Consider the following 10,218-nt stretch of genomic DNA (forward strand, 5'->3'; position numbering starts at 1 on the left):
TTCTGGTTTTCAGACTCTAACAAGCAACAGAAGCATCCAATGAGTCTTCCAGAACAAACTACAGGGCTGGGCATGGTGATACACACCTGTAATCCTAGCATCCAGATGACTGAGGCAGGAGGATCAAGAGTTTGAGTTCAGTTTGGGCTACATAAAGCTGTTGTCTTAAAATTAAAAGCAAATCAATCCTTTTTATTCCCTCATTTCCTCCTTAGCTTAGCTCCCAGAGTCTGTAAGTTACCTTAGTCCAAGATGCACTTTTCTCACTGATTTATGCCCTGCAAAACCCCGACATCAGCCGAACCCAGCCCTCAACAATATCTGCACAACTTGGGAGCTATCTCAGTGTGCATGCAGTTACAGGCTTTTCCACACTTCCAAATTGACCTAGGCAGGGTGCCCAACCTTATGACATTGACATCTGCAAGGTGCTGGCTTCGTTTACAGGTGTCCTGGGATGGTACATTCAGCCTAGGGGCCGCTACATCTCTGTGCTTCCAGTTGCTTTGTGCCTTCTGCTCTTAAGTACATGCAAGGACATTTGATTGTAAGACAGTGAACTTTCCAAGTTCCGCTTGGTTCTCCACTCCCCATTCCTTCATTTTATTGTTTTCAGCTCTGTGGTGTGTGTGTGGTAGAGGTATGTGGTGTGTGGTATGGTAGCCTGGTGTCTGTCCTCCCAGAGCTGGAGGGACAGGTGGTTGCAAGCTGTCTAACACTGATGCTGAGCCACCTCTCCATGCATGCCCCTTTTAAATACTAAAATGTGACTTGCACTCAGGACCTGGTGGCCGCCAGGCTGGCGCTCACCCTTAGCTCATTGTTCACCTAGTGTCTCTTTTTGTCCCCTTAGCATAGACATGGTAGTTATTACTACCATTTATTTTAGCAATAAATTCTTGCTAATACTAACATCTGATTATCTGAGAATCTGATTTTATTGATATTTACCCTGTGATTATAAGTAAAAAATTTCAAAACTTTCACAAATGCAAAATTACATGTTAGATACCTTAGATGAGATATTGAGACTTTATATAATGTTTTTGTCTTCTAAATAGTACTGCATTTTTTTCTAGCAAAAATGAAATTAATGGGCTTGGTGGTGTGGACAGGCTACTTAGGAGACTGAGGCAGGAGGATCACAAGTTCAAAGTCTACCTGGTTGGGGGAGCAATGAGATGGCTTAGTAGGTAAGGACGTGTGTAACATGAAGGCCTGCTTGTTGGGGTTTCTGTCCTGCCCAGTTCCCACAGCTGGTATGTCCCAAAGAAATCACACAGAGGTCTCCATAAGTTATAAACTGATTGGTCCATTAGCTCAGGCTTCTTATTAACTCTTATAATTTACATTAACCCATTATTCTTATCTATGTAAGCCACATGGCTCAGTACCTTTTTCGGCGGGGCAGGTCACATCATCCTTCTTCCATATCTGGGCAGGACTGTGGGAGAATGGGCTTTCTCCTTCCCAGAATTCTCCTATTCTCCTTGACCTGCCTCTACTTCCTGTCTGGTTGTCCCACCTATACTTCCTGCCTGACTACTGACCAATCAACATTTATTTAAAATATAATTGACAGAATATAGAATTGTCCCACACCACGTCCCCCTCTCTTTTTTTCTTTTAACAAAGGAGAATATCCATAGTCCATTTTTTGGGAATGTGGACGTAGTATTCCAGGCTACTTCCTGCTAGTTGGGGGTGCTGATAATCTTATGGGGATCTAAAGAAAATTTAGAATTATGATCAAGTTCTGACTGGAGTATTCTGTGAGTCTTGATCACCTCAGGCAGCATCTTGAATCTGTTCTGGATGTAGAACTCAGACATTTGGGCCATCTGTTACTACCGGAGATTTCTCAGGAGGTATTCCTTGATCAAACCTAATTTTTCTTAACTCAGAATGAATCCACAGCCTCTCATTTCCAGTGGAAACAAAAGCAAAACCTCTTCTCCAAAGAATATACATTTTGACTTCAATTTTGAAGTCAAGGCATTTTCAAAATACCTATCTTGGATTAATTCAGCAGCATTTATAAGCAAATATCTTTTAGCAGCTGTTGCTCCTTCCTCAGCATTCAAACAATTCAAAGAGAGCATAATAACATACAGTATCCAGATTCTTTGTGTATTTTCCATCTTTATGTGGCTTTACTTTAACCTTTATTTCTTTTATTTTTACTTTTACTTTTTGAGCCTGGCAGCAAGCAGGAAGACATGGTGCTGGAACAGGAACTGAGAGTCTCCATCCTGATTTATAAGCAGGAAGGAGAAAGGGGGGGGCACTAACTGGATGCCACACCTCCTTTAACAAGGCCACGCCTTCTAATCCTTCCCAAAGAGCTCCACCAGCTGGAGCCTAAGGGGGCCGCACCCATTCAAGTCACCATGCTCTCTGTGTTTTGTTCAGCTTGCTTTTATACAACCCAGGACCGCTGCCCAGGACTGGCACTACCCACTGCGAGCTAGGTCCTCCCATATCAATCTTTAGTGGGAAAATTCCCCACTGGCATACCTATTGGTCAGTCTGATGGAAGCATTTCTCACCCGAGGGTCCCTTTTCCCAAACGACTCTAGCTTGTATCAGTTGATTAAACTAACCAGTGCAATGTATATGTAGTTCAATCTAGATTCTGTTAGGTTTCTCTAGGGAGAAAACGTGGTATTTGTCTTTTCCTGCTTCCCATCCTGTATATGACAGGGCCTTACTATGCGACTCTGGCTGTCCTGAAACTCACTCTGTAGACCAGGCTGACCTTGAACTCACAGAGATCCACTTACCTCTACCTCCTGAGTGCTGGGGTTAAAGACCATGTACCCTATATATAATTTTTAAATGTTTCCTTATTTTATTTTATGTGTATGAGTGTTTTCCCTGCATGTATGTGTGTGTACCACAAGCATACCTGATGCCTGTGGAGGTCAGAAGAGGACATTGGATCCCCTGGAGCTGGAGTTATAGACAGTTGTGAGCCACAATGTGGTGCTGGGAACTGAACCCAGGTCTCTGCAAGAACAACCAGAGCTCTTAACGTCTGAGTCATCTCCCCAGCCCTGTGACTGGCTTTGTGCTTCCTGCCTTTTTTGACACTGCGGTGGCAGGAGAAGAATGTGAAAATACAAGTCCAGGTTCTTTTTTTTGAAAGGCAGACTGTCACACGCAGCGCCTCATTTGGACGTGTCTGGAGTCCTGGAAGCTTGGCTGCCCTACGTTCTCCTACAAACGGACCTTGAGAGCTTCTTTGACGGTTCTAGCAGGGGAGCACAGCTACTCGTATACCCTTGACCGAGGACAGAAGACAGGTTGACTGAGCGCTCAGCTTCGGGAGGGATGCACATGGAGCGGTGAGGGAGGAAGGGGACACCCGCCTAGCCAGCCAGATCAGCCAAATCAACCCTGGCGATCAATGGGGTGACAGGTGTCGCAGCCAGATCACCTTCACATCCCAAGTCCAGGTTCTTAAGGTGACAGTGCCTCATTTTACTGTTGGTGTTGGCTCATACTTCCCACTGATATAGTCTTGTGTGTGGCCATTGCCCTGGGAAAGAGCTGACTCTTCCCTTGACTTCTTCTGACTTACCCCAGTGGGTAGAGAAAGGGAGAGTCATAATCCTGCTGCGTAAGCATGGATGTCTAAACTTCTCAAGTGATCTCCACTGGTGTCCAGGCTGGGCATGAGAGGGAGAGATTTCTCTATTTCCTGGACGGTGAAACAGGCTGCCTGCTCTGTCTTCTGTAATACCATCATGGGGGAATACTAAAGTAGTTTACCTGGAAGTCGGGACTATCTGTTCCTCTTTGGTGTGTGTGTGTGTGTGTGTGTGTGTGTGTGTGTGTGTGTGTGTATAGGAGTTACTTCAGTCAGAATAGAGAAGTTGTCCTCTGAAGGCTTTCTGTCTTGCCAGGCTGCATTCTGGTCCTTTGCCTGGAGGAAGTAGGCTTAGGTGCGGGTGGGTTTGTCTATGTCTGTTGGAATTCCTGGGTTGCCAGCCTTTTTGGCTCTGAATCTGGAATATACACAGTAGAAAGAAATTCCAGAGAACCCATCACATGTACACTGGATGCCAAGGTCTCTAGTCAATCTGTCATCTTCTCGCCACTTCTGAGTCATTTTAGATACGTTTTATAAACAACAGCCATGTTTCACTTCACTTAGCTCATAGAATAGGAATGACCACGCCAATCCCATCCCAGGGTGGAGGTTCTTAAAGTGGAGTGTACATTTTTAAATGGTTGTGAAAAATCAAAAGAAAAGATTTCCTGATACTTCGTCAAGGCAGACATGGTGCGTGCCTGCAATCCAGCACTGGGGGACTGAGGCAGGAGGATCTTGAGTTCCAAGATGCCACACAGATACATGGTAAAGCTCGAGAAAGAGGAAGCATGTTTGAGGAAGTGGAATCAGAGGTCTCAATGAAGGTGGAATAAAGCCTTTTTCAGAAGTGTACATCAAAAAGAAATCTATGTCCCCTGTACTTGTTCATAGAAAGGCGGAAATAACAGTGTTTCCATAAGATGCATCTGTAAGCTAGAAAAACAGGGAAGAGCCTGGTGGTGGTGGCACACACCTTCAATCCCAGCACTTGGGAGGCAGAGGCAGGCAGATCTCTGTGAGTTTGAGGCCAGCCTGGTCTACAGAGTGAGTTCCAGGACAGTCAGGGCTGTTACTCAAAGAAACCCTGTGTTGACAAATCGAAAACAGCAGTGAAGAGCCAGCTCGAACTCATCAAGCTCGTGAAAGGAAATCCCAGTGTCTCCATGAGAAGCCAGCAGGGACCAAGGGAGGTGTCTGAGGATCCAAGGCTGATGTTGGCAGGAAGAAAAACTGAAAACCGAGCAAGACGAGTGGATAAAGAGCCACACCTGCAACCCCAATGGAGCAGAAGGGTCGGGAGTTCAGTGTCTTGAGAACCCACACGGCGGAAGGCAAGAACTGACTCCTGACTCCTGACTCCTGCAAGCTGTCCTGTGACCTACATGTGCACACTGTGAATAATGAACATAAATTAAAAAGTCACATCCTGAACACTGGTTCTTAGGATCAACGTTTAGAACTGCCTTGGGGTGTCTAAATAGAAAGGCCTGGGTGTGCTTGCCTAGAAGAGGCAGCCTTTAAGATGTGGCCCTGCTCTGGCCACGGTGTGCGTGTGTGCGTGTGTGTGTACATACTTGTGCATATCTTTGGGTTTAACCAGGCCTGTAGTTTCCCTGGTGAGGAAGTGGGGAGACCAGCTTAAGCTGCCTCAGGCAGTGGTTAGCACCCAGGACTTTCTGTTCATACCCTAAGTTATTCCTACCTGTACCTCTCGCTGTCCTCTGAGAAGTGCCAGCAGGAAGCCTCCAGGTCCAAGAGTCCTGGCTCACCTCTGCCTTGTCTGTGGAGGGCTTGTGGGGACACACCTCAGCAGCCTCTCTGGCCCCCCTTTTCTTTCTCTGTGCATCACTTCAGGGTGTTCCAGGACCCCAAGAGGAAGGAGAGTTTGCTGTTGCCACTAACCCACAGGGGATGATCCAATATGTAAACTGGTAGCAGAGACACTGCCACACCCAGACAATGCCTCTTCTCTTTCTTCCCAGGCTTTGGAGATTAGCCAGACCAGAGGTGAGACCCCGAGCACGTCCACACAGCTCCTACTTCTTGCCCCACTCGGGTATGGCTTCCTCAGCAGCCCCCTTTAGCTTTGTTTCCTATTGAGAGTCTAGAAATGTTCGTTCCCTTTTCCTTCTTTTCCTTCTGTTCCTTCTTTCCTTCCTGTTTTCCTTCTTTTCCTTCTGTTGGGGTGCTTTCCTAACTCACGTGAGGATGTGGGGGCTGGGAAGTGGAAGGCTGTATCTTCTCAGTTCGCCCTAGGCAACCTTGGAGCAGGCTGAGGCCACCTGGGGAGTCCTGCACCCCTGTAATGCAGTTCTGCCCTCTTTCTAAAGTGCACAAGGCTCACGCCTAAAGGGTCCACTTCCAGCCTTGTCCTCCAGATCAGAAAACAGGGCAGCCCTTGAGGTTTCTATGGAATGAGAGAACACAGGAACATAGGTAGAAGGCTTGACAAATCAAATGGTGATAGCAGACTTCATTCTACCCAGAGTGTGGGGCAGGATGAAATCTAACAACTCCTGCAACTGACCTGTTGGGTCACCAACCATGGGTCCGGGGAGAGCCTGTGGCAGACCCTTCTCTGGACTACACAGCACATCTGCTTTGTTTTTGGCTTTTTGTTTTTGTTTTTTGCCATGGACACTACTCCTAACCCAGGGAAGCCAGAATAGGGTAGCAGGCATCTTAGGTTTGGTTTTGTCTTTGAAGAAGCAGGTTTTTCTTGTTAGCCATGTGTGACCTAAGCAGGCCCTGGGAACTAGAGTGGCAGAAGGCTGGAGAGAACAGGAGCCCAGGAGTTGGGGGTAGGAGTCCTGTGTTGTTGGGTAATTCACAACTGAGTCATTCAGAAGGTCTCTGTCACTGAAGCAAGCATAGCTTTGTAAAACGAGAAAGAACTGTATTAGAAAAAAATCTTAATTAAAAAAAATTCACCTAGTGAGAACTCTTCTTTCAAGGGGCATCATGATGTTCCTGTTTGCTGTGTTCTTCCCCTCCAGGGCCTCTCCCTGGCCCAGGCCTGCTTTCTTCTGCTATGCATTGTATTTCTTGGGCCTAGGTCTTGGTCAGATCTGTGCAGCTGACCCCACAGTCACTCAGCTCCCCATCTCACCTGGCTCCTAGTTCCTTCTTGAAGCCACTTCTAAGGGACCTTAACCGGCTAGCTTGAATCCAGGGTCTCTGTGGGGTCCAAAGAAGCAAGGATAGAAAGGGAGGACTCTTCTACTGGCCGCTCCTGCACCCACATCGCTCTCATGTTGTGGGGCACACCTGTTCCAAGTGACATTGTAGACACTCTGCCAGACAGAAGCCCCACACTATAGGGCTGAGCCACCCAGGAAGGATTTCGGGCCCTCCAAACAGAACTAGAACCTGCCTATTCTGCCAGAGCGTCTGCAGGTAGGGTGAATGCAATAGGCCAGACCTGTCTCTGCAGATGGCCTGTTACAGTAACAGTGCTAACCCAAAGCTCCCCTGGACAAGACAAGATTCAAAGCAGGGATCGCATGGTGGTTCTGGGTCTCCACCACTGACTGGGCCCATTACCATGTTCACCCCAGGAAGAAGGCACTAGAGCCAAGAGGACCACCAACCCACGTGTACCTCAGTGATGCGCATGGCTGAGAGTTGATATGGGGAATAGCAGTGTCATGTTCCTTGGAGTTCCATCCCTTACAGAGAGCTGTTGTGCATAGGACCAAGTGGTATAACCTGCCTCTCTCCTTCCTTCCTATTGGCCAAGTGCTGGGTTAGATAAAACAGGCTGCTGGGCTGTGGTTGTGTTTACTGGGCAGTCGATCACTGCCCCTGTGTGGTCCCTGAACAGCTTAGACAATGAAGACTGACTTCTGGACCTTCCCACCTCTGTCTCAGCCATCCATGTTGTCTTCCATCCTCTGCCGAGGATCAGGGACAGGAGGTGCCTACATCTGGAACCTCTGGGGCTCTGTCCTGGTAGGTTCCCCTCAGCTCTGCCCTCTCTTTGCCTTAGTGGTAACCATGCTGGTGGTAGAATGTGCATCTGAGTTAGGGCTTGTCACACCTGTTTCTGGAGCCTCAGTCAACTTGAGGACTATCAGTTGCCATTGAGTTCTTAGCTGGTAAGAAAGATTTCCCTCCTCTGCTTCCTAAGAACCCCTAAGATGACAGCTATCTCAGGCTTCCGGTTTTGTTTGCAGTTTCTTTGGGAACAGTTTCTACTGTAGAAAAAATGAGTTTGGAGACCAGTGTACAGGTTGGAGCACTGTTCTTGGGGGAGGGGTCTTCTGTCACGCTGTTTCTTTGGATCCAGGTGCAGAGACAGCAGTTTCTACATTCTAGAAACACAAAGGACCTCCTTTTCCTACCCCTTCTCAAGGTTGAGGGGGAGGAGAAAATACTGCTTTGGAGAACTGGGAAAAGTCAAGGGAGACACTGTCCTCCTCCTAGAATGGAAAAGTGCCTCCGGAAGTGAGGAGTTCAGGCTACCTGGGAGACCAGTGGTTTTGTGGCCAGTGGTCAGGGAGCTCCCCCCAGTGGTCAGGAGCTCCACCCAGAGGGCATCGTGGGTCATTGCATGAAAAGAGGTCTGCTGCCAGGCCTCTTGACCTTCTGGTTCTGGATATTGGAAGGTGGCCCAGCAGGGAACCTCCTGATCCAAAGAACAGCTGCCAGGAGAGCCAGAGTGCCTGGCCCAGTTGTATACTGGCTTCTTTAGTAGACTGAGAAAGCCACCCCAGGGGATGGCTTTCTTCCTTCTGTGGGTGGAAAAGTGAAAGGGCCTTCCTGGTATTGCAAAGTGTGACAATGGCGCCCTGGAGGAGGGTTCCTTTTGCCCTAGTCAGACCTGGTCTCCCTCATACCAATAGCCCCAGAGTTTGAAAGTGGGAGGAAAGGCAGGACTGAGTTCTGGAGAAACCTCTTGGAGAAAGGTGATTTTTTTGGACCTTTCAGCAAGTCTTTCAGCAAGTAAATGCTCACTTACCATGGCAAAAACATTTTATCACCACAGAACTTCCCACTAGAGAACGAACCTAGGATCCTGTAATTGTTTGAAAAGCAATAACAGGGCTGCCTCTTTTCATCCAAGTCCCTACCTTGCCCCAACCCTGCTTCCCACTGCCTCAGCTTTCATCATCTTCCTCCCGGAGCTGGGAGTCAGCAGACACTAGCAGAGACTTGTTGGCGAAGCTGGTCTGCCGCCAGAGCCCGCTCCCTGTGGCCTCCGCCTTCTGCTTCCCTGCTCTGCCACCACCTGCCTTAGTTTTGTGGTGTATTGTTTTGCAGACATTTTGAATTCACACCAGGTGTCCATTAAATCCCCAAGGAAAAATCACTGACTGTCCCTCTGCCAGAGTTCAGTGGATCTCCCTGAAACCTTAGATGAAGCAAGCTGAACACGGGCCAGGAGTTGGGGACTAGATGGGGTACCCTGCTATCTCACCGACTTTCCTTCCAGCCAAACATCCTCAGGCTTGAAGCGTTTAGTGGGGCATGCTGGGAACACCCAGCTGATCTGTCTGCCTGCACTGCCCGAGCGTCATCCGTTCTTGGGGCCTCAGCGCTGAATTGCTTTTGCCTTTGACTTATCTTTCCAAAGGGTGAAGTTTTGTTTGCCATGTGTCTTTAGCCTACTAAATTGGCATGAACATTTGAACACAAACCAGTAAGCTTCCATTAGGTTTAAGCTTGAGGCAGCCAATCATATTTTCCCCTCTTCTTTGTATTCCAGGGCAGACTCATGGAGAATGGAAGAGCCCCTGCCTGTTTCTTGGTGTTACTTGTAGAAACAGGTAGAACAGTGAGCCATCACCCTAGCAAATAAAGGTTGCCATGTCTCCCATGTTTAAGGTGACTGACTTCCTCTTGGTCATTGCCTGCTGCCCTCTCCACGCTGCATGGAGACTGCTGTGAGCCTCCCACACTTACTCAGTTCCTGGGCTGTGGGCTCCAAGCCAGGAAACCCTACGTGGGTCAGAGATCCACATTCCTTGCCTTTTCTACTGCAAAGAAATCTGCCCTCTGTGATATGGCCTCATTTTTAAATTCAGTATAACTTTATGAGAAGCCTAAACTTAAAATTTTATCATAAAAGGTTTGAGAAGAAAAATGGAGGGGTGTCAGGAGTTGGTGTCACAGTTCACAGACCTGACATTTTCCTTAATGTCAAGAGGATATGAACCCATTTTAATAAGTTTATTAGAGCCAAACTATTTAAATAACTTTATTTGATTCATCCTTTGGTAGATGAGAAAAATACATTACAAAATACATTATACAGAGGACAGCTCACAGTACACATTACTAAAAACACAATCTACAAGCCAGTCAGGGCTGGCATTAAGTTCAGAAGGAAGCCACACAGGCTATGAGTTGGATTTCAGTTCCATGGAATGACTTTTCCCCTTGTATCCCCTCTGTCTCAGACTCACTGTGTATTAGCACCCCTAATCTGGTGGGTGTAGGCAGAATTAGAGCAGCATCAAGTAGGACTGGTGAACTCTCCATCCACCTAAAGCAGCAAGACATTCAAATTTCTAGAAGAAAAAAAGGGGGGAGGGAGCAGAGAGGATGACCAAATTAAAATGCCCATCTCAAAAGCATAAAAAACCATCCCAGAGCTGGGTTTTTCTAAACCCTGGGAC

Source organism: Myodes glareolus, chromosome 17 (genome assembly GCF_982192425.1).
Source record: "Myodes glareolus chromosome 17, mMyoGla1.1, whole genome shotgun sequence".
In the NCBI taxonomy this organism is placed as follows: domain Eukaryota; kingdom Metazoa; phylum Chordata; class Mammalia; order Rodentia; family Cricetidae; genus Myodes; species Myodes glareolus.